Source organism: Monodelphis domestica, chromosome 7 (assembly GCF_027887165.1).
Source record: "Monodelphis domestica isolate mMonDom1 chromosome 7, mMonDom1.pri, whole genome shotgun sequence".
Classification (NCBI taxonomy): Eukaryota; Metazoa; Chordata; class Mammalia; order Didelphimorphia; family Didelphidae; genus Monodelphis; species Monodelphis domestica.
The window spans coordinates 182,835,029-182,859,476 of NC_077233.1; the positions used below are offsets into that span (position 1 = coordinate 182,835,029).

Sequence of the window (24,448 nt, forward strand, 5' to 3'; positions counted from 1 at the left end):
AAGGTAAATTATTGGGGGAGAATACCAGTTCCTGGAGCAATCAGGAAAGACTTCATACAGAAGATGGTGTTTGAGCTGAGTTTTGAATAAAACAAGGGATTAAAAGAGGAAGAAGTGCAATCTAGGCATGAGGACAGTCAGTAAAAAGGCTTGGAGATGAGTGGCGGAGTATTTTGTGTAAGAAGCAGTAAGGTCAGTTCTTCTGGTCTTTAATCTAAGCGGAGTCATCTAAGACTGGGATCATATTGTAAAGGGCTTTAAAAGCCAATGTCAGTTAGCTAATTGGTTCTTAAGCCCCCTCTCTGTGCCAGGCTCTGTGCTCAGCACTGGAGGTACAAAGGCAAAAACAAAAGCATAAAACCCAGTCCCTAGTCTCAAGGAGCTCACAGTCTGATAGGGGAGACAGCATAGAAGTGGTTGGGTACAAATAAGGTATGTACACACACATATATACACATACATATTACATGGGTTATGTAATACCCATAATGTAATACATTACCCATGTAATATGTATGTATATATATGCGATAAATTGGAAATAATCTTATGATGGGACAGGTAGGTGATACAGTGCATAGAGGATTTGAATTAGGAAGACTCATCTTCATGAGTTCAATCCAGCCTCAGACATATACTAGTTGTGTGACCCTGGGCAAGTCACTTCATCCTGTTTGCCTCAGTTTCCTCATCTGTTAAATGAGCTGAAGAAGGAAGTGGCAAACCATTCCAGTGTTTTTGCTAGGCAAATCCCAAACAGAGTCACGAAGAGTCAAACACAACTGAAACAACTCAACAACAATCTTATAGGGAAGAAGCTAATATTAAGAGAGATCAGGATTGTAGAAGGTAGGACCTTAACTGAATTAAGTTCAATTTGATTCTAGTGGCAATAGAGAGTCATTGGAGTTTATTAAATAGGGAAGTGACCTCATCAGGCATGCATTTTAGAAGAATCACTGCGAGTGGGACAAATTGGAGAAAAGAGAGGTAAGGAGAACATCTGGAAGGTTACCACAATAGTTGACTAGGTGAGAGGAGATATGGACCCAAACTAGATTGGTGTCCATGTGACTAAAGAGAAGGGGATGGATGTGAGAGGTAGGGAGGAAGAAAGAAGATTATGTAGGGCAAGTCAAGAGTCAAGGTTGATACTGAGATTAAGAACCTGTAAAAGAAGGAAGCTAAGTTTGACATTCTCTAGTATCCCTTCTGGTACTGAAATTCCATAATTCCACGATTCAATGCATGATACGTCAGAAGGTCAGGCTAGGTTGGCTAGAAAAAGCAGAAGGCCCTGGGAATCCAACAGAGTAATTGTTCTATTTTTATCACTTTAGTTCATTTCTAGTTCGGTTCTAAAGGAAAAAGAATCATCTTTTGTGAACTTTTGGAGTGACCTTTGTGTCAGGATGAATTATTCTATTTTTTGTTTATATTTAATTTTTTTCTCAAATACAGGTAAACAAGCATTTCAAGTTCATTTTTTAAAATATTGAATTCCAAATTCTCTCCCTCCTGCCCCTTCCCTCTTCTTCAGAAGGAAATCAATTTGATATAAATTACACATGTGCAGTTGTGCAAAACATTTCTATATTAGCCATGTTGGGGGGAAAACAGACAAAAAAAAAGAAGAATGTAAAAAAATGTTCTTTGATCTGCAATCAGACTCCATCATTTCTTCCTCTGGAAGTGCATAGCATTTTTCATTATAGGTTTTTCAGGACTGTCTTCGATCATTGTATTGCTGAGAATAGCTAAGTCTTTAACTATTAATCCTGTAATAAATATTGCTATTACTGTGTACAACATTCTTCTGGTTCTTCTCACTTCACTTTGCATCAGATCACATGATCTTCCTTACATGGTTTTTCTGAAAAGCATCCTGCCTCATCATCTCTTATGGCACAATAGTATTCCATTACAGTCATATGCCACAACTTGTTTAGCCATTCCCCAATTGATGAGTATCCCCTCAGTTTCCAATTCTTTGCCATCATGGGAAGAGGGGCTATAAATATTTTTTCTACATTTAGGTCCTTTTTTTCTGTTTCCTTTTATCTCTTTGGAATAGAGACCCAGACATGGTATTACCCTGTCAAAGAGAATCCACTGTTTAATAGACTTTTGGGTATAGTTCCAGGATGAATTATTCTATAGGACCTTTGCCTCTATTGATTCTATTTTCTTGTTTGTCCATTGGGCTGGGAAAAAGAAGTTGGGGAGCATGGGGACTTGCTAGTAAGTAATAAGAGGGAGTCACAAATGAGGGGGTTGGACTTGATGACTTTCAGAGGTCCCTCCCAGCTTGAAGTCTATAATTTAATGAAGTTTCCTGGTTGGATGAGAAGGAGCCTAAAGTTGGAACAGGGCACCAATGAAGCAGATTCAGACAGACAACCCATGTAGGGAGATCTTCCAATTGTCTCAGTGGATTCCAGGAGGAGATGACTGTATTTTCTGGGGCACCGAAAGAATTCCACTTGGGATCCTCACGTGGAGAGAATCACAGGCCATGGAAGATTTGGGGAACTTTAGTTAGGAATTAAGTTAGAAAACCCAAGTTTTACTTTGTCTGGACTAGGGGAGCCTTTTAAAAATGTATTTGTATATTTTTCATATGTTACACAGTTGCTGGACTCAAAGTCAAGAATACCAGAGTTTAAATTCTTCCTCTGACACTTACTAGCTATGTGATCTGGGGAAAATCACAACCTTGTTAAGCTTTAATTCCTTATCTATAAAACAGGAATAATATAATAGCACCTACTTCACTTTTATAATTTGATTCTCACAAGTTATTGTGTAAATTAAATTATATGTATTCATCTGTACACATATACATATATCACTTTATACATGTTTTTTTCTATAAAAGATGGGATTGGATTTTATTATTTTAATAATACTTTAATAACAAATTTCCACATCTACTTTGTATCCCTTAAAGTGCTATATAATTGCTAGATATCATTATTATTATTATTTCTTCTCTCATTACTCCACAGTTCATCTGTCTCTCTGATATTCTTCAGACATTTTCTACTGTTGTTACCATTGCCTGATGCCTTCAGTTTCCTTCAATTCATGTCCATGCAGAAGGTTTGATTTCCTTCTTCCGGGGAGCCTACCTTGATTGACTTCATTCCAGGATCTATCTACTTACTAGAAGAAACAAGTCGGTCTTCAGTTTCACCTATTTATTGCCAGAAACCCTCGAGAATCTGCTTGCTAGAGAGAGAGCCAGGTCAAGTTATCTCCTTGGAACCAGCCAGCCCACTCCCTTGTCAGTCCCTGGCCCCAGGGTGAGGGGCATCACACGTGGCTATAGCCTTCCCTTCCTAACACCTTGTTCAACCAGTCTGACCATGCCTCCCACACGCTCTGCAGTGAGCCATTCAGAAGGGCATTTATCATGATCCAGCCTGCCCATCTTGTCCTCAGATGCCTAAGTCCCTCCCTGCTCTCAGGGGGTCCTAGTCCCCGTGTTTAAGGACAAATGACATTTGCTTGCCTTTGGATGAGTGACAGGGGCCCTGATGGGGGAGCTGGTACCTGGGCCTGGCTTTCCCCAGGACTGTGGGGAGTAAATTCTGTCTCATTCAAGAGAGCTCAGATGAAGAACTCGCTCCTAAGAGCCACAATTTTCCACCTCTGAAATGGGAAGAAATTGTCCCTGCTTTATTGCCCACCAGGATTACTACGATTCCTAATCTGGGTTCAGGTAGAATCTCTTAGGTATGAAAGTTCTGCCTTGACACCAGTATCTCTGGCAAGGCTGAGGAGCCTGACTGGGAAACATTGTACGTGCCTCATGACTGGGGTGCAGGGACTGCATGTTCCTAGCCCAAGATTGGCTGGAGAGATGGCAGTCTGAACAGCTCAGTGCATGGACCCAGCCCTAGGGCTACAGAGCTTTGAGATCTTTAGGAGAAGATGCCAGATCAAACACCAAGTGCTGCCTTGCCCTACTTCCCTGACAGAGTTCCTTTTCCCCCTATTGCCCAAGGCCAGCCCTAATGTTGCAGTTCGGTGGCTCTGGGTGCAGCTTAGAGAAAAAGCTCTAGAAGTGTGTGAGCAGAGGTCAAGAGGAAATAGATGGGAGATTGGCTTTGGTCTGCCTGTGGTCCTGCAAAGTGTGACCATGGAATTGGGCATCAGTGTTCCTCCTGGTCTTGCCACAGCCACCCTGGACCGTTAGCTCCCAGCCTGAACCTAACAGACAATGGAGCACCCAGGGAGGTGGGCAGGCTCACGAGTCTGCTAGGGGGCTAACCAGCAGCCTGTGCAGCTCTACCTCAGTTTCAAGATGTGGTTTAGGCTGTAGGGAACACCAGTAATTACTGCTCATTAGGCTCTTATCCTCAGCTCATCTCAGAGGCCCAGGTAATAGCTATTTCAGACTTTGGAGCTCTTCTGCCTGGGGATGGAAGAAGTATGGGGATAAGAGGTGGGTTCTAATTACTACTGAGTCAGTTGCTGATTTCTTGCTCATGTATGAAGAGCTAGCTACTTCTAGAACCCCAGATAATCCTCAATTCTTTTGCCATTCAATTGAAGCCTCCACCTACGGCTAGAGGTACCCAATGTTTTCCTGACCCCCTTGGGAGGCCACCAGGAACAAGCCCAGCAGGCACAACTTAAACTGTAGGATCAAGGAGAACCCAGGGCTAGAACCTGTTTCCTTTGGCCTTTTAATCAGCACAAAAAATACAAGCAAATAGCTCTTTACCTACTTGATCTTGTTCCCATTAGGATCTGGGTCACGAAAGAGTGCATTCTTCCGGGTATGCATCTTGTGGTTTCCCTATCAGCTCCATGGACCTCCTTTTTTTAGGAGTGACTTTTATGATCCCAGCCCAGCAGAAAGATAAGGAAGGAAGGAAAGAAGAAGGGAGGGAGGGAGAAAAGAAAGAGGGGGAAGGAGGAAAGGGAGGGAGGGTAGGGAGGGAAAGAATGGAAGAAGGGAAGGAGGAAGGGAAGAAAGTAAGAAAGAAAGAGAAAGGAAGGAAGAAAGAAAGAGAAGGAAGGAGGGAGAGAGGGAAGAGGAGAGAGAGACACACACACAGTGGGAGAGACAGAAAGAGAGAGAGTCTTTGCCTTCAAGGACCTTAAATTCTATTGAGGGAGACAAATTATGCATAGGAAAGGTGTTCCTAAAGTCTTAGTGTAACTTAAACCTTCTTTAAACCTTTGGACAGCTACATAGCATAATAGATGAAGTGCCAAGCTTGGAATAAGGAAGAATTTGGGTTCAAATTGGGCCTCAACATTTCCTAGCTCTGTGACACTGGCCAAATCATTTAACCCTAATTGCCTCACCCTTTCCATTTTCTATTTGAGAATTGATACTAAGACAGAAGGTAAGAGGTTGTTGGGCTTTTTTTAACTACACTAAGACATTTGAAACATTCTGAATAAAAACAAAATAGATATATACAAAATAAATGCAAGATAGTGGGAGAGTAAAAGCATTGGCATGTGGAAATCAGGAAAGAACTCATGAAGAAGTTAGCCTTTTAGCTAAACTTTGAAGAAAACTAGGGATTCTAAAAAAATGTAGTGATCAAGAAGAAGAAGATTACAGATGTGGGGATCAGCCTATTCAAAGATACAGAGATGGGAAATTTATTGTATCAGCTAGACTATTCATTCTGGACTAAATAGTTGAATAGCTCATAAGATAAAAAGCTCTCAAGATAAAACATTTGAGCCAGACTGGATCTTCATGGCCATCCAGTCCAACACATACTCAGGAAAGGATTCCCACTCCAACAGACCCAACAAGTGGCCATGCAGACTTTACTTAAAGACCTACATTGAGGAGAAACCCACTAGCCCCAGAGGCAGCCCTTCTGTTGTTGGGTAGCCCTAATTTCTAGGAAGGTTTTCTTTATATTAAACCTTAATTTTCCTCTTTTCTCTATTGCCAGAATGGTCCAATTCCTAGCACATAATAGGTACTTAATGAATGTTGTTTGCTTTGTTGCTTCCAGTTTTGCCTTTTGAGGTCAAAGAGGTCAAACAGAAAACAAATTCCTAATTTCTCTTTCACATGACAGCCTTTCAAATACCTGGACAACTATCATTTTCTTCCATATCTCACCTGAGCTCCCAGTTTCTGCAAGTGATTTTCATATGGCATGGAATTGGAGCAGTTTGCCATTCTGATTGCTCCCCTCCAACGTCCTTCCTAAACTGGTGCCTGGAGTTGAACGCTATTCCATAAACAGTCTAACCATAGTAGAGGATAACGGGGTTCAACCCTCATAATTTTAAAACAATTTTTCTTAATAATTATCAAAGAGTTTTTTGAGAACCTACCCATTCCTTTTTCCTTTTTTTTTTGAGATTGGGTCTCTCCATCTTGTTCATGTTGGCAGTGCTATCGCAATACATGGATCTCTGACCTAGCCATCCTCTAACTTTGGACCTAGAAAGTTCATTTTTCACTTTATGAGCAGTCCCAGGCAAAGAACAGCATTGAAATGTGGTTGGAACTGAAAGAAATCATAAAGTAACAAGAACACATTCCTGTATGAGTATAATTTTATCCCCCATTCCCTCTGTAGTAGTTTGGGGAACACATTCTTCTACGACTCCCAGTTCCAAAATAGGGGCCAAGGAAAGACTGATTTCAGAACTACTGCTGGATGGGTCCTAGCTGAGCCTGACTTCAATGACATCTGTGTTTTGTCTATCATCTGCTTTCCAGCTGCCACCATTTGCAGTAGGCTCCTGGCCATGTGGTCACAATTCACCAGCTTTCCCATAGCCAAGATATTTCATCTTCTTGTTCCAAACTGACCCCAACAACAAAAAATGGCTACTCTCATGGCCTATTCCTGGAAGTCTCCTTTACTTTTCATAGTCACAAACTTGGTCACGACCTCCATTATTGGATCATGTCCACTATTGAATTCCATTCCATGCTTCCCTAACCCTGACACCATCAACCTGAACTCTTGGCAGATACATCTCACAGGAATTAGAGTTTATTTTTATCCTCTGAGTTTTTGTCCTCTGGACCCAGGCATCCTAGGAAATTTAGTTCTCCCTTACTCTCAAGCATCCCTTTTACTATAGTTACTCAGATCATATCTGGTGATGAGTTTGGATCCTTCAAGGAGTTATTTTTCTCTTAGACAACTTAATGAAGAGGGAGAGACTTCTGGCCCTTGATTGTATTGGCTCATCACTGTATGGGGAAAAGATGAAAATTCATGGGAAATTCCAAATGTTCTGAATATTAAGGTTGAAAACTCTCTTTGCTCTGGTAGGGAGATTCCCTGCATCTTACTTCTTCCCCTCCTTTTATGTTCTGCTTCTCCTCTTCCTTGCATACATTTTTAAAACCCATACTTCTGCCTTAGAATCAATACTAAGTATTGGTTCCAAGCAGAAGAGCAGCAAGGGCTAGGCAATTGGGATTAAGTGACTTGCCCAGGTCACACCAGAAAGTGTCTGAGATCAAATTTGAACCCAGGACCTCCCATTTCCGGACCTGGCTCTCCATCCGCTGAGCCCCCTAGCCACCCTTCTTCCTTATACTTCTTAGTGGTCTTAACACATCATCTCTGGATTCTATCATTGTTCAGGGGATGTTTCTATAACTGCAAGGCTCTCCCTCCTCACCTTAATCTCCTTATTTCCTTGGCTTCCTTCAAGACCCAGCTGAAATCTCATCTTCTACAGGTGGCCTTTCCTGGCCCTTGTACTAGTGAGATCTTGTACATGTATCTAGAGATAGATATCATAGAGAGATACTATAGACATATTACAGACAGGTATTACGATATAGTACACACACACACATATATATCCACATATGCATATGTATACACAAACTTATGTATAGATATCTCATAGAGCATATAGAGTTATTTGCACGTTGTCTCCCACATTAGACTACGAGCTCCCTGAGAGCAGGGACTGCCTTTTGCCTTTCTTGTATCCTCAGGGTTGAACACAGTGGTTCAGCCTGGCACATTGTAAGCATTGTTTTTCCCCTTTCCTTTATTGCTCCAGAACTTAACAGAACATAGCATGGAACATAGCAAATTCTTAAATTAGCTTAAAAATGTAAATGCTTACGTTTACATTTTTTATTATTTTGTATAAAGGCTTTTTGTCTGACTGGCTAGCATGCCCAGTCTGTTCTCCATCCTCTTACCTCCTTGCCTCTAGGGATTACCCAGATCACAACCTCAGTTCTATCTCTCAGCCCTCCCCCCCACCCCCCAACTCTGGCAGTGATTCAATAAACTTCCAAGGGACGTGGGGTTGACCTGGGAGGAAGTAAAATAGGATGAGGAACAGCCTTATTTAAAGGAGCATTTGGATAATTGATAACCGAAGCTAATCTTTCACTGGAGGGTGGTGGGAAACCACAACCTCAAAAATCAAAGCTAGGCTTTCACAGGCTCTGCCGCCAGATCAGAGAAGGGAGGCTCCCATCCTCCCCTCAGGGAATGGCACAGAACAATGTGAACACCACAAAAAAGGCAATCATTTTAGGTAGACTTGGTAGACAGGTTCAAACGTATTGGGTTTTTGCCCTTTCTTTGAGGCCCCACTGTGGTTTGTTGCCTCCTGTTTGGTACTTTCTAGAGAGAAGAGAAGAGGAGGGGAGGGGAGAGGGAGAGGGCAGGTTGTGGGGTGGGAAGGTCTCAGGAGCATCTTCACCCAGAGCACACTTCAGGCCTCTGGTGGGCTAGTCTCTCATATGTGTGGGGAGCAGTTGGCCCAACAAGGCACCATGGTAGAATAGGGTCCTAAGTTTGAAGTCTGGAGAACCTGCCTCCAAATCTGGTCTCAAAGTCAGGCACTTATTGGCTCAGTAAATTATTCCACCTCTCTAAGCTTCAGTCTCTTTTACTGGAAAATGTAAAATGACCTCTAGAATCCCCTTCAGCTCTGAATCTATGATCCTGTGATACCTACCACATGGGCCCAGGAGATGGGTGCATCAGACTAGAGCTTTTTAAATGAATGCTCTGAGGTGAGTTGATTGCCTTGGAGAGGTAAGGCAGGCTTTGGGGTTCCAAACAGCCAGTTGCAAATTTGGGGGCCCCTCTCCATCTTTCCTTTCTTGCAGCCCTCCCCCAAGTAACTGGTCTGTGTTGAGCTAGTGGCGCTGAGCCCCCATGGTTGGGAAATAGGAAGCAGGCAGAATGAGACAGGAGATGTAATTCCAAACAAACTTCCAAAACGAAAGGCACAGGGCTGGGGGTGGAGGATGGGGGAGGAGTCAGGCAAAGGGGAGAAGGGAGGGAGGGAAAGTTGATAACCGGCTTTGCCAGAGTCCGCTGCCAAGAGACACTTCACTTAGACATTGTCTCTCCTTCCTCCCCATTGTGCTTAGGAGGTGGAGGGAAAGGGAGGCAAAGGCAGCCCCAGCCCTGGGAGCTAAGTTCCCTCCCCTCCTTCTAGCCTGAACATTGCAGAACGTCTTGCAACTGGTGTAGGGCACGTAGCGCAAAGAAAGAGAGAGAAACGAGTTTTGTGACAGGAAATCCTCCGTTTTATGAATTGGAGAAGTGCGGGGAAAAGGGAGGTGGGCAAGTTAGATGATAGGATATCTGAGTCCTCAATTGTGCTCACTTGCAAAACTAGAACCCTGGGAATCTTTTGGATTATCCATTTCCTAAGGGTGGAGATCCTCTGTCAAGTCTTGATTGATCCAGTTTCCCTGGGGAATGGGAAGAGTAGTGGATGTCCTCTCACCCTGACATTGGCTTTAACTTGTGACCTAAGGGATGATTATTCTGCTTTAACCTCTATCACTCTCCCCAGGGTCTGGAAGACTCTTTCCTCACCTCGGCCACCTATCTTCCCTGGTTTCCTTTAAAACTGCCCAATACCACCTTCTGCAGGAAGCAGAACACACATATGCGTGCGTGTATCATGTATATACATAGTTATTTGCATGTTGTTTCCCCCATTAGACTGTGAGCATCTTGAGGGTAGGGACTCTTTTGCCTTTCTTATATCCTCAGCACTTAGCACACTGTGAATGCTTCAAAAGTACTTATTGAGAATGATAGTAAGAATCCAAAGGAGTAATATAGGGCCATAATACTCTGTGCTCTATAGTTTTAATAGGGTGATGGGGATATGGACACCACAATGTCCAATCTAAAACTACATGCTCAAAAGCCTGCATGGAGCCCAGCAGCTGATGTCTAACTGAATTTGGGTGGTTGTTTTTTAAGTGCAATAAGAATGTTTCAGAGGAATGAGACAGACTAGGACATTGAGACAAAGGAGTTAGGAGAAGATAGGGAAGAAATGACAAGTTGACATCCTATTCACTTGACTGCTATGCTGTGAGGCACCATCAATCCCTGCAACCTTCACACTTCCCATGTTCATTTCACACCTTGCTGTGAATCTTCCCACCTATAATGCTGCGCCATGAAGACTTTCTCACCCAGTGCTGCTGCTACTGGGGATATTAACCTAACATACTTCCATGAGTTACTTGAATATTTCTCCTCCTGTGTTGAAGAGATGGCAGGATAAGTCTAGAGTTGTTGAACAAGAACTAAATGTAGTTGGCAGACATTTGTGGGAGTATCAGTTTTGGAAAACGGGTGATAAGAGTATTCTCTTCTTAATTTAAATCCTTGATATCTATTCTACATTCTACTGGTCCTCTGCTTTACTAGTATGCATGTGATTTGTTTTGGCTTGGTGAGAGAAGAATCAGCAGAAATGATCGAGATCTATGAATGAAAATCAGTGATCATTCCCTTGAGTACCATGGGCTAGAAAGTACTTAAGAACATATTAGGAGTGTTTAGTGCTTTAGAGGCATAAGGGAAATACTTCAACAAAATTTGCTTCCCTCCCTTTATGATGCCTCAAATTCCACTATGAGAAATGGATTCCTTTGGTTTAAACATTACTCTTCTTTCTCCTCCTCTTTTCTTTTTCTTTTTCTTTTCTTCCTCTTCTTCTTTCTTCTTCTTCTTCCTCTTCTTTTTCTTCTTCTTTTTCCTCCTCCTCCTCCTTTTCTTCTTCTTTCTTTCTTTCTTTCTTTCTTTCTTTCTTTCTTTCTTTCTTTCTTTCTTTCTTTCTTTCTTTCTTTCTTTCTTTCTTTCTTTCTTTCTTTCTTTCTTTCTTTCTTTCTTTCTTTCTTTCTTTCTTTCTTTCTTTCTTTCTTTCTTTCTTTCTTTCTTTCTTTCTTTCTTTCTTTCTTTCTTTCTTTCTTCTTCTTCTTCTTCTTCTTCTTCTTCTTCTTCTTCTTCTTCTTCTTCTTCTTCTTCTTCTTCTTCTTCTTCTTCTTCTTCTTCTTCTTCTTCTTCTTCTTCTTCTTCTTCTTCTTCTTCCTCCTCCTCCTCCTCCTCCTCCTCTTCCTTTTTTTTTTGTTCTTCTTCTGTTACAAATGCCCCCAGGATGATAACCGTTAAACTCCTGACTCTTTATAAATATAGGATTTGGAGATGGAAGAAGCCCTAAAATTATCCAGCCCAACCTCATTCTTAATGTATAAATCTCTTCTACAGTACTTCTAGTAAAGGATCATCTACCTGCCTTTGCTCAAACACTACTAGTGATAGAGAATCATGATCTGACATGGTAGTTAATTCCAATTCTGGGTAACTTTACTAGGAAATTCTTTCCTTTGTTGATCCAAAATAAAGCTGCTTTTTTGCCCTGAAATTTCCACCAACTGGTTTATGTTCTACCCATCAGGGCCAGGCAGAATATATAATCCCTTTCCCATCTGACAACTTTCCACATATTTGAAGTCAGAGTATTTACTCAGAGGAGACATGGGAGTTCTTTGAGATCAGTAGATGAGGAAATAGGGACAAGCATGGGTGGAACAAAAGGAATTAAATAATAAGGGTATTAGAAGATAAGGGTGAGGTCAGGTAATAAAAATGCAATCAACCAAAATACATAATCATTTAAATGGGTCAGAAATTGTATCTCCTGTTTGGAGCTTAGAAATTGGGTTGTGTTAATACAGGAAGGGCTGCCTGGTGAAGGAAGCTCTAAGTAGTGGTTTTGAAGAGGGGGAGAATGGGGTAGGACAAGAAAGAGAATAAATGGAGCAGTGTTCATTTTCTATCATAGCTAAAGAGGATCTTTACAAACTAAAGTCTGAAAGAAATTTGTCCACCGAATTCATTACATATCCTGGGATCCTTTGACCTTGATTTTGAGGACATCAGTAAGGATAACCCTTTTTCTTTCCAGTCATGACAAAGCAGGGAATTCCAGGAGCAGACAAAGCAGAAGCATAGTGAGGAAGAAGTGGAGAGGACAAGTTGTATGGAGGTAAGAATGGGGAAGGAGTTGGCTGGGAAGCGGGAAAGTAAGAGGCATAAGCATGGTGTTTTCACAGGGTGTGGTACCATTCTTCAGAACTTTCCCATCCCTGGGTTTATGACTCCTTGAAAAAGAACAAATTATCTCCTTGGCTATACAGAGGTCCAGGAAGGCATTGAGCACAATTCATTTCCTTTCCTGATCCTCTAAACACAGTTTCCCATAGGTGCTGTCACACACTCCTGTTCCTGAACATATAGATGAGGGCACACTCATTGTAAGTCTCAGAACAACCTTTGGCCAAAGGCAGTACAATTCTCACTTGAAATGGATACAGAGCACCGGATAACTAGATCTTAACACAACATAACTGTAAAATAATAATCATGTTGTTGTTGCAGACCTATGATTTCATTAGTATGTGGAACTCCTAGTATAAAAACTTCTTGTACTTATACAGCTCGTCTGTAACTTAAAAAGAGTAACTCTGCCCAGGGTATAGGGAAGTTAATAATCATGGCTGCAATGATGATATCTAACAGTGAGATAGGGTTCTAAAGTTTGCAAATGGCTTTACATACACTTTCTTATTTGATCCTTACAATAACCTTTGAAGTAAGTGCTCTCATTATGCCCATTTTACAGATGGGGAAACATAGAGAGATAGAGGTTATGTGACTTGCCCAGGGTCACAAAGCTAAGGGTTTGAATTAGGATTCAAATCTAGTTCTTCCTGTTTCCAAGTTGTCACACAGCTAGATTAGATCAGAGGTAGGAATAGAAACCAAATCCTGACTCCAAGGCCAGCCTACTATCCCCAAAGCTGTGCATCTCTCATAAAGTAATAATGGCCTCTATGTGCTTACTTCAATTCAGTGTAATCAACATCCTACAGAGCACAGTGCAGAAGCCTGGCTTCTGCAGGATAAATAGATTTTAAGAGTCTCATCCTATTTGATGAGATGTCAGAGCACCTCTGGACTTTATAATTGTATGTCATGCTGGCCCCTTATAAAGTAATAATATTTATAGCTAGAAAGGATCTTATAAATCAGTGGTTTCTGACCTGTGGCCTGTGGATCCCTATTTGGGAATTGAGGAGGGCAGAGTCACCTGGAATTATTATAAAGGGTTTTGGCTTAAATTTATTTTCTTTTTTTTTTCTCATAAATTTAATAATCATCAACAAACACTAATATTATAATATACAAAGCCACAAAAGGAAGATTATATATATATAACAGTGAACTTCATTGGGTACAGTTTAGTTTTTTGGCTTTTTAACTATTTAAATTTTTAAAAGGTAGTAATAAAATTGCCCTGACTATTTGTTCCTTCCTTCTGAATTTCTGTTTCCATATATTTTCTCAACCAACAGGTACCAAAGATACAACTACTCTCACGGAGAGAAGAATATTGTGAATTTCTTTGATGTTGATAAAGATACCTCACACTCAAAAAATCACTCATCTCATCTAATTCTCATTTTACAGATGAAGAAACTGAGGCCTAGAAAGGTGAATTGAATTGTGCCTGGTAATCAGCAGAACTGATAGTCTAATCCAGGCCCAATGACTGTAAAATTTATGCTGTCTCACTGAACTCTGATGCCAAATCCCAGTTAACATGCTGGTCCTAGAGATAGGGAATGAATGCCTTTCTGCTCTGCATCTTCCCCTGGGGTTCCACAGATAAGCCTGACTACAGCAGTTCATTCATCATTATCATCTTTAGTCCTTTAATATTCATCATCCCCATCCTTTACTCCCTCCTTCTTTCCACTGCTCTGGTCTCCCTGGAGGGAGCTACCTCCAGCTTCCATTGTGACCCACAATAAGATGAAGAGTCACAAGGGAGTAGAGTCCCCTGCCAAAGCCAGAGAAGAAAGAGGGGGCAGGACCACCAGGCAACTTCCAGATCTTCTGCATTTCACATTAAAGGGAGTAAAGGGCTTCACACTGGGTGACAGCTTTCTCTTAATCTCCTGGGAATGTAAGCAGAAACACATGGGGAAATGCAGATGTTTCTCTCACAGGATCACAAATTCAGAGAATGTGATAGAGAGACAAGAGACCTGAGAGGTTCTCCTGTCCATGGTCTCTTGACTTCTTTTGACTCAAAAATAATATTTTTAAATGCACAATTAAATCATGTTCAATTCTTCATGACCCCATGGACCATAGCTCTCTACTGGGTTTTCTTGGCAAGGCTTTGGAGTGGTTTGCCATTTCTTTATCCAGTAGATCCTTTTGCCAGGCAATCAGACTTGCACAGGGTCACACAGATAGGAAATGTCTGAGACTGGATTTGTACTCCAGGCCAAGCACTCTATCCACTAAGCCTCTAGCTGCCAATTTAAAATAACTCCATTTGGGAATTTCTTAGCAAAGATACTAGAGTGGTTTGCTACTTCTTTCTCCGGTTCATTTAACAGATAAACAAATTGATGCAAATAGGTTTAAATTTATTTCATCTGATCTTTACAACAATCCTTGGAGATAGGTGCTATCAGTATCCTATTTTACATTTGAGGAAAGTGAGGCAGACAGAAGGTAAGTGACTTACTTGCCCAGGGTCACACCACTAGAAAGTGTCTGAGGCCAGATTTAAAGCCAGGACCTCCCATCTCCTACCTGATTCTCTATCCAATGAGTAATCTAGCTACTCACAAGCTATGTTCTTTCTATTCATACCCTATTGCCTTTCTTCTGTGGGAGACTTGGAATGTCTCAGGAGCCCAGGGTGTGAGAGTAAGAGGCTGGAACACAACATGCTCCAGGTTTGTCTCCAAGAGAGGACTGAAAAGTAGTAGGGTCAGTGCATGGGGTGGGGAGGAAAGAAATAACAGACAGGCTGTGTGACCCTGGGCAAGTCACTTACCCCCCATTGCCTAGCCCTTACCAGTCTTCTGTCTTGGAACCAATACACAGTATTGATTCCAAGATGGAAGATAAGGGTTAAAACAAACAATGGACAGGGAGAGTTACTGAAGGTTTCTAAGGAATACCAAAAATGGTTAGCAGTCAGAATGCTGAACCTGCAAGAGGAATCCTACAGCTGATACCCAGACCCAGAGAGAATGGCTGTGAGGGGCTTGGCTGTGGAGGGGGGCTTCGTTCTAACTACATAGAATCTCAGATCTGGATAATACCTCACAGTTGATGTGCAATGTGCAAAGCCTGAAAGTGTGTAATAAACATTTCTTGAGTGATTGATATACTCTAATTTATACCCCCAAAAGAATCACCTCTGTAGTATATCCAAATGATAGTCAGCTGGCCTTTGCTTGAAAATCTCTAGTGACCTACTATCTCCTAAAAGGCAGCCCATTCTACTTTGAGAAAACTCTGATGTTAGGAATTATTTCCCATCTTCAGGCTTAAATCTAATTCCACCCATAGCTCCTCATCTTGCTTTCTGGGACCCAAAAGAACAAGTCTAATCCCTTCTCCACAGGACAGCTAGGACATACTATGAGAGATTTTGTTAATAGACTCTACCTACAACATTCCCCTATCTACCAATCTAATATCATTGTCAGAAGAGAAAATAAAACTAGCATGGCTTCACCTGCTGTTGATGAAGACATGCTGGTTATTTATGACCACTGCTTCCTTTTCCAGTTGTTCACTAGCCATCCCTTTATAAGAAGTCAAACTCACTGGTCCATAGTTGCAAATTTAGTTCTATTCTTTCTTTGAAAATCAAGAAAATATTTGCTTTCTTTCAATATTTTGTGCTCTTCAATTTATGTGTATTGTGATTTTTAAAATGAAAGAAAAGAACATTTATTAAGTGCAGTGGGTAATATTGGCATCTTTGATATCTGACCAAGTTCTAAGCACCCCACAGGGTCTGCTTCAGCTGCCTTCTTGGCACCCAGCATCCTGGACTATTGCCAGTCCTGACTTCTGTCTTGCCACTGGACTTCATTGACTGTAGAAGAGAGAGTGAGGCTGATGTCTTTTTTGCAACTCTGCCTATTAAATCCAATTTCAACAGGGCAATGGGCCAAAAGTCAAGAAAACTTGAATTCAAATCTAGCTTCAGACACCTCCTAGCTGTGTGACCCTGTTTAAATCACCTAACCTCTGTGTACCTCTGTTTCCTCAACTGTAAAAGGGGCCTAATATGAATCTCATAGTGTTGTGAGAATCAAATGAAGTATTTGTAAACCACTTACTTAAGTATGATTTATCAGTCAAAAGGATTTATTTTGTTTGTTTTGAGACTGTGTATCCCTATTATCACTCAGAATGGAAGGATAGCAGCCTGATCCCAAGAGTAAAAGCTGTACTCTGATCAATTTTCCCAATCATTTGCCCAGATCCTTAGACAGTGTTATGGGCTGCCCATTCCCAGGGAGTCATCATTTTGGTACTGGGCTTAGTTCAGACACTAAATTGGCTTTAGCCCCTCTGCAGCTTAGAATGCCCAAACTCAAGTGATCCTACCAGCCTCAGCTGCCCCAGTAGCAGAGACTATGGGCTCAATAATCATTTACTAAGCACTTAATATGTGCTAAGTGCTGAGTATACAAAAAAAGATGAAATAATTCCTGCCTTCAAGGAACTTACATTCTAATCGGAAATATAATATTAAGGACAGACATTTCTCACTTTACGTAAATTTGCAGTACACAGATTTGATTGGTTCAACTATCGCATCTATTTGTTCTTTTAGTACCTTGAGTTACAATTTGCCAAGACGTGGTGATCTGAACTCATGAAAGGCAGCTAGATCTTCTCTTGCCATCTTTTTTGTTTGTTTGTTTACTGGTAAGTTAATATTTTCTATCTCAATGCCTGCTTGTTGGGGCAAGAAGTCTGGATCGTTTGTTTCATTTTGAACATCAGCCTAGTTTGAGGACTGCCTGATAGCTGTATTCATACCCTGGACAAAACTCTGATTACTATAAGGCCTCAGCTTATGGTATCTTCTTCATCTGGGTGGCATCTGAAGGCAGTGGGGTATGGGAGAGAAATTTTCATGAAATATTAGGGAAATTTTCTTTTGGGAGGCAAAGTTCCATTAAAGTAGCAACTGGCATCTATACATTCTTAAGTCCTTCCCCCTCTTCCCCAGCCCCTGAAGGGCCATGGGTAAACTCCAAAGCTGAGTTCAAATATTTATCTGAAGAGGTGGCTGGGTTGGAACTCAAAGGTAGGGACAGTATGTTTGCCTGGGCAGAGAAATCAGGAATTCTTCTTACATGATTTGTCTCCTATAGCATCTGGCATATAATAGGAACTCAGTAAATGCTGAATGAATGAATGATCAGTTTCCCTGGGACACTTAGCCTACCGGGGACAGAGTTCTGTGGCTTTTTCCTTCCTTTGACAGGCACCTGTCTTGTTTCTCCCAACCACACAGAACTGAGGGTCTAACAACACTCCCTGCTGCAACACCACATAGCTTGCTCTCCAGGCTGGCCCCAGACCTCAGCTCCATGACTGCATTGTTCCAATACCTGGGAGTCTTGGAATGTCTCCATTAGGAATGTGTTTACTTTTAGTGCTCTGTTTATTTTCTGTGCTGGGCTAGGGGCTCAGATCTGAGTAATTCCTGAGAGAGGCTGCCAGCTTGGAGTTAAGTGAGAAGGCAGTAGAGGTGAGAAGAGTGGGGAGCCCTACATTCACTATCTTCCACAAAGGGGACCTGAACAGTGTAAGTGGGGTGCTTGGCCATTGGCACAGGACCCAAATGGAATAGTGCTCGGTAAAAATAAATTTCCCAAAGTTCAGGTACCTGGAGTTAGAGTCGTCTGAAGCACCTCCAAAGCTTAGGATGCGACAGACCCTTTGTCACTAATAAGTCTGCAGAACCTTTCTGGAAAGAGAAAGACCTTCATTTCCTAACCTCTTAGAGCTTCCCCCTTTCTCTCTGGTAAGCTTTGAGGAGATGCCAGGAAATGAGAGGCAGCTAAATGTTTAATTAAATAAATATTTTTCATTTTAAAAAATTTCATTTAAATAAATTTTAAAAATCATAAAAAATTTAATTCAATAAACTATTAAATACTGCTGAGTTCAGAGAAGTCAGTCATTTATTCAATCAATCATTTATTAAGCAATTTACATATTTATGATTATTACATTTTTTACTATGTCTCAAGCCATGTGCTGTGTGCTGAGGATACAAAGCACTGAGGGAAGATGAAAGGGTCATAGATTTAGGACTAGCCGGAATGCTCGGGATTATCTAATCCAACCCCATCATGTGATAGATGAGGCCCAGAGAGTATAGGTAACCTTTCAGTCAATAGGTACCAAATGGCAGGGAATTGAATCAGGGTTCTATTACTCCAGGTACTATGACTCCAAAACCCAGTGCTCATAGGGTCCCTGTTGTCACTGAGTTGACATTCTAGTGCTAGGGGAGAATGGGACATGCATAAATGAAAGATACAAATTAGAACCCTATAGGAGCAGAGTGAATGCAGTATGAATTTCTAAGAAGAAAAATGCATTTCTCTTTGGGGTGGAGAAGCTCAAGGAAAGTTTCGTGGAGGAGGTGATATTTGGGTTGCACTGCCAAGGATATGTAGGAGGAGGCGACAGAAGAATGCATTGACTTTGAGTTATTGGAGATATTGGATGGTTAGACTATCCAGAAAACAATCATACAAGGGACAAGTGGTAGGAGAGGTTCCTTTAGAAAGGAGAAGTTCCTGAGGGGATACCGTCACACTGGATTCCTTCTAGAAGTGAATGAAGCAGCACTGGGTCTTGAGCCTATCTCTTTCTCGTGGTATGGCTTCTTATAAACAGACCAACAAGCTCTAGGCAGGGCAGGCTTTCTTTCCTATTGCCAACACCCACAGCCAGTCCTACTCACTGCAACATCTGCCAGGGAATTCAGTTCCTCTCCCGGGGCCATTTGCACACCGTATTGGCATATGCCCCAGTTTCAGATATTTGTACCTTTGATACTCCAGACCAGCAGGAAGGGAGGAGAGACCCTTTAGGATTCTGGAAACCAATGGAGAACGATGGACTGCAGGAACCTAGGCTGGCACGGGACTTGGAAACAACCCCTTCCCCCCTCCAAAAGACTAGTCCACTTCTATTTGGGATGTTGGGGGAAAGAGACCCGAGCATCTGGATAGAACACTAGACTTGAAGTTAGGAAGACCTAAGCACCAGACTTGCCTCAGACGCTTACTAGTGGTATGTCCCTGAGCAAGTTTTCCTCTCAATTTCAGTTTCTTCATCTGTAAATCAGGGGTAATAAGAGCACCTATTTTCCAGAGTTGTTGTAAAGTTGAAATCTGATAAAATGTGTAAAGCACTTTGTAAACCATAAAATGATATAAAAATAATAGCTCTCATCTGCATGGCCAGATGTGATTTTACAAAATCTTTGGAGAGTCTAGAATTTGTGGGAGAGTAAAAGAAAGAGAATGAAGAGTAAAGAGAGGAGAGGAGGACTAGAGAAGAGAGAATCATCTAGACTTTAGAAGGTCAGGCCAGACTCTACCCCCATGGGGACAAAGAGCCTCTGAAGTGTGATAGGAGAATTTGCGCACTGTAATAATAAGGCATGCGTGTACCGTAGTCAAAGGCTCAAAAGTGAACCCCTCTGTCACTGTCCACAGGAGCCTTTGAGCAGTTGCTGTGACACATTTATGTGTCACAATATAAATACCTGCAGGCCAAGAAGAGCAACATTTTCTGGCGCTGAAAACATGTGCATTTATAAAAAGTCATATTTAGATGTGCTCTGGGTGGCGTTTAGCCATGTTCTATGCTTATACTGCTTATTTAGTCCTAGTTCCTAATCTGTTCCTGGACCTGTGGCTGGCTTGGTTTAAGAAGGCCACCCCACCCTATTTAGAGTCAGTTAAACAAAGAGATGTATGTAGACTTAGTGGGTGGGGAGAAAAGGACCGGATGGCTTCTGTGTAGGAAGAGTTAATGTGGTGTCCTGGAAAGAGCAATGTGGAGCTCATCATTTTTTTTTGTTTTTAGAAAAAGAAAGCAAGAACACTAAAGTTGGGATCTGAATTTCTGGGTGCCGATCCTAAATCTTCCACTCACTGACAATTCAAACTGTTTAATTTATTGTCATTTTCTGGACTTCAGTTTCCTTTGTAAAATAAGGGACTTTCAAAGTGCTCTCTGTTTCTCTGTCTTTTGCTGTCTCTCTGTGTCTCTGTCTCTCTGTGTCTGCTTGTCTCTGTCTCTGTGTCTATGTCTGTCTCTCTCAGTTCTAACATTCCTTGAGTACTGAGGTAGTTCTATGCTTCCTTGGGTTGGCTCTGAGTGTGCAAGAAAAGACCTTTGGAGATTGTGACAGTGGAATTTCCTCCAGATCCTCGGGGCCATTTCTTAAGAATCAATCAATGGTAGAAAAATATTCATCAGGCACATATTATGTGCCAGGCCCTGTGCATGGGGCTGGGAATATAAAAACAAGCAAACAAAAAAATAGTCCCTGGCCTCAAGGAGTTTACATTCTATTGGGAGTTTAGCTGATGTACACATAGAAATACATACAAAATTTATACATATCAAATAGGAGATTTTTTTTAACTGATTAGAGAAGACTGACAATTGGAAAGGGGGAATCAAGAAATGCATCATATAGAAGATAGTACTTGGACTGGGTTTTGAAGGTGAGAGGGAGAGAAGGAATTCATTCGAGGCATGGGAGATAGCCAATAGCAAATAGTAGAGAAAGAGCAAGGATACAAATTTTTGATTCTGAACCAACATTTCCAAAAAAATCTTTATTCCTTTTCATTGAAAAAAATAAATGAGTCTTATTTTGTTCTCCACTACTACTCCCCTCTCAGTTTTTATACTTTGAAGATTGCTTGGGCAAGGTGAATACCTAAACCTAGGAAAAAAGAGGAGAACTGAGGGTAAAATGGGGATTGAGAGCCGGCTTTATTGATACCTTTCCATCTTCTCCTTCATTGTTATGACAAGGGGAGGAACTCCTTGGAATATGAGAGATCATATCCAGCTCACATTGACTCTGGACCTTTCTCTGGGAGTCAATCAAGGAACATTTATCTGCCTCCTAACTGGTGTTGTTTATATTTAGAGATTAATATCAGTTGTCTGTTGAGTGTTGGATTAAACACCCTAGGGAGTCTGAGGTTTGGGTGAAACACATCCCCACCCCTACGGGAATTTACAATCCAAGGATTGTCACTCACATAGGTTTGTCTATCAAGTCTTCATTGCAAATGCTGCATGTCTTGTTTAGGTATTACTAGGTTTGCTTGTCTTATCTCCCCTATTCAGGATTGACGGTGGCTAGTCAATTAATCGACTATTTGCAAGGCTGTATTATAGGAGCACATATTTAGTGGCTTTCCATGTACTGGAGGAAGAGTGCTGGAAGGAGATGCCCTGCCCTGACTTGACTATTGGGAGAAAGGGATATTACTGGGAAAGATAGAGTAGAAAAGGAGCCACCTAATGTAAATGGCAGGACAGTGTGTGTGTGTGTGTGTGTGTGTGTGTGCGTGCGCGCGCGCGTGTGTTCAAATAGAAACACTAAAGTTCTAAAGTTGAAAGAAAGATCTGTCTGTGGAGAGCTGCTCCCCTCACCCACCAACCCTGCCTCACCCAAACCTGTCTGGCAGGTGTAGAAACAGGTTGGTTCCTCACCAAAGATTGCCTGTAGCTGCAGGTGGAGGGTGGAGCCAGTGAGGAGGGGAAGGAAAGGGCTGGATAGTGAAGTTGGGTCCTCAGCTTGAGGCTCTTCCAAATAGGACTGCCTGCAGGGAAGAATAGAGACTTTCATTTGCAGGCAGAATTCTGGGGGCTCTAGGAACTGTAGATATTTGAAGGTCCTGAGGAAGTTCACATATGTCAGCAATAGGTGAAAACAGGGAAAAACACCATATACATGATAATTTCTCCAAGTTTTGTAGTATTTAGGGATAGGGATTAGAGCTGTCATTTCATTCATAAAGGGAAATCCCTGTTGAAGAAATTCTCTTTACCAATGCAGGTCAGCACCTTCTCTGCAACTTAAGAGAGTTGCCTGGGGCCACCGAGAGGTCATAAAACATACCCAGGGTCACACAGCCATTTTGTGGCAGAGGCAGGACTTGAAGCCAGGTTTTCCTGGCTCTGAAATCAACTCTGTATCCATTATGCCATCGCAATTCTCATTGTGGTGTCATAGTGACAAAAATATTGTCATAGTGACAAAAAGAACTAAATCTGACTTTTTAAACTTGGTGAATTTGGTCAATTCCCTTCCTTTGTGTGAGCCTCAGTTTCCAAATTCCATTTCTGAGTTCATTGACTCTGTGTATAAAAAGGCCATTGAACAAAATGTACTTTAGCAATTTGATAACCACAATTCTAGGGAATCCATCAGCAGTCCTCAATTGGGCTTGAGTGTCACTCTGACCTCCAAGTGCTCAGCCAGCCACGCTCAAGCTGTAGCAAGTGCGGCACATTTTAACCCGTGTTTCCCAAGTGCCAACTATGTACAAGGTGTGGCGCTAGACCCAGGAGACTGAAAACCAAAAATGATTCAGACCTTTTACTCAAGGAATTCACATTCTATTGGAGGGGCAGGAGGGAGGGAGGACACAGTGTACACATGAATAAATAGCTGCAGAGTAATTTAAGGATACTGAGAAGACCAAATGGGGTCTTTAGAAAAGGCTTCATGAAAGAGGAGATACTTGAGCTGAGCCTCAAAGGAAAACAAGAATTCAGAGAGGTGGAGTCAATGAGGGAGCAAATGCCAGGCAATGGGGTAAGAGGTGACTTGTGCAAATACTACCATAGAGTCATAAAGCCAAAAAGGACCTCAGAGATCACTGAGATTAGCCTCATCATTTAAATATAGAAGCCCACAAGTTCAGTTACTTGTCCAAGGTCCTGAAGCTGGGAGGAGCCAAAGCTAGTATTTGAACCCAGCTCCTGTTATTTTAAATCTTAGGCTCTTTCTAGTCTATATGTTTACTTGCCCAAGGTAAACTCAGAACTAAAGTAGAGTGGTGTAGACTGAACAATTAAATGAAAGTTATAGCATCTCAAAGTATTCCATTTGGGTGTAATCTAGGCCTCTTCTGGGACCCCACCTTTGGAAAAAGGAATAGGAGGGAATCTCCAACTTAGTTGCACAGTAAGTGTGTGAGGGTGGAGATGGGGAGGAGACACCCAGGGGACACATGAAAAGAAGGCATTACGGTCTCTCTTTGGTGTGGGCAGGATGTTGTTGCCCTCTGAAATATCTGTGCTAAATAACTGTTTGCAAAGTAATTGTTAAGAGGTAATAGGTAAGTGCCTGCTGGAGAGACTGAATGGCTCCAAGTTCCAGGTGCACAGTAAATAAAAGGAGAACCCAAGCATCTGGGTGGGAGGGAGAAGAGGGAGAGAGAAGAGTGGAGGGGCAAATAGTTCTACAAGAGCTGGGCACTAGGATAGCCCTTGGGGGGGGAGAAAAGTCAGGGGAGCTAGGTCAAAGGTATAGTTTGGCCAGGGTCTCAGACCAGGCAAGACCTACAGAATCCTGAGGAGCCAGAGAAGCTCAGAGAAATTTCTGTAGAAGTCAGATGACATTTTGAGAAGACAGATTACTTAGAGAGCCAAAGAGAGAAGGATCTAGGTTTGAAAATATGTAGGACTCAAAAGGATACACAGAACTGAGTGATGTCCAAGACATATCTCAGGTGGGACTGAGATACTTGGTATTGCTAACTTAGATCAATAAGCCTATTTTCTTCCATGTCCAAAGGTAGTGGTAGCTGAAAAACCGGATTATATGTTAAGGGTTGTTGACACTGTGATGTAGGTAGTATGAACTCAAGGTTATACTTCAAGGTTCCCCAAGACATGCTACTATGGAACCAATGGGGGTCACATTATGTAGTGCTCTGCTATCTCACCCCAAACTATGCCCCATTTCCCACTTTATTCCTTTTCCCTGTCCATCCTTGCTCAAACCCAAGAATTGCTCTCTTATTCTACAATTAGGAGACATAAAGTCAGTTGAGAGGAATCTTAGAGGCCTTTTAGGTCAAGACACAATTGGACAAGAATCACTCATCTAACATTATAAATGGACACCAAGCTTTTGGCTGAAGACCTCTGGTGAGAAGAAACCTATTCTCTATGGACTTAGTTAGTCTATTCCACTTGGGGCTAGTTCTACTTAGTTTGGAAGTATTTCCTTATATCAAATGTAA

At 41.8% G+C, this 24,448-nt stretch overlaps 1 long non-coding RNA gene across 1 annotated transcript; it reads right to left on the reverse strand.

The window, feature by feature from the left end:
* Nucleotides 1-21,022: 21,022 nt before the first annotated feature.
* LOC107649604 (uncharacterized) lies at nt 21,023-22,362 on the reverse strand. The gene is made up of 3 exons (XR_001623535.2): nt 22,244-22,362; nt 21,906-22,015; nt 21,023-21,123 (listed from the first exon to the last, which is right to left on the reverse strand). It is a non-coding gene; the product is annotated as an uncharacterized LOC107649604 (long non-coding RNA).
* Between the last annotated feature and the right edge of the window lie 2,086 nt (nt 22,363-24,448).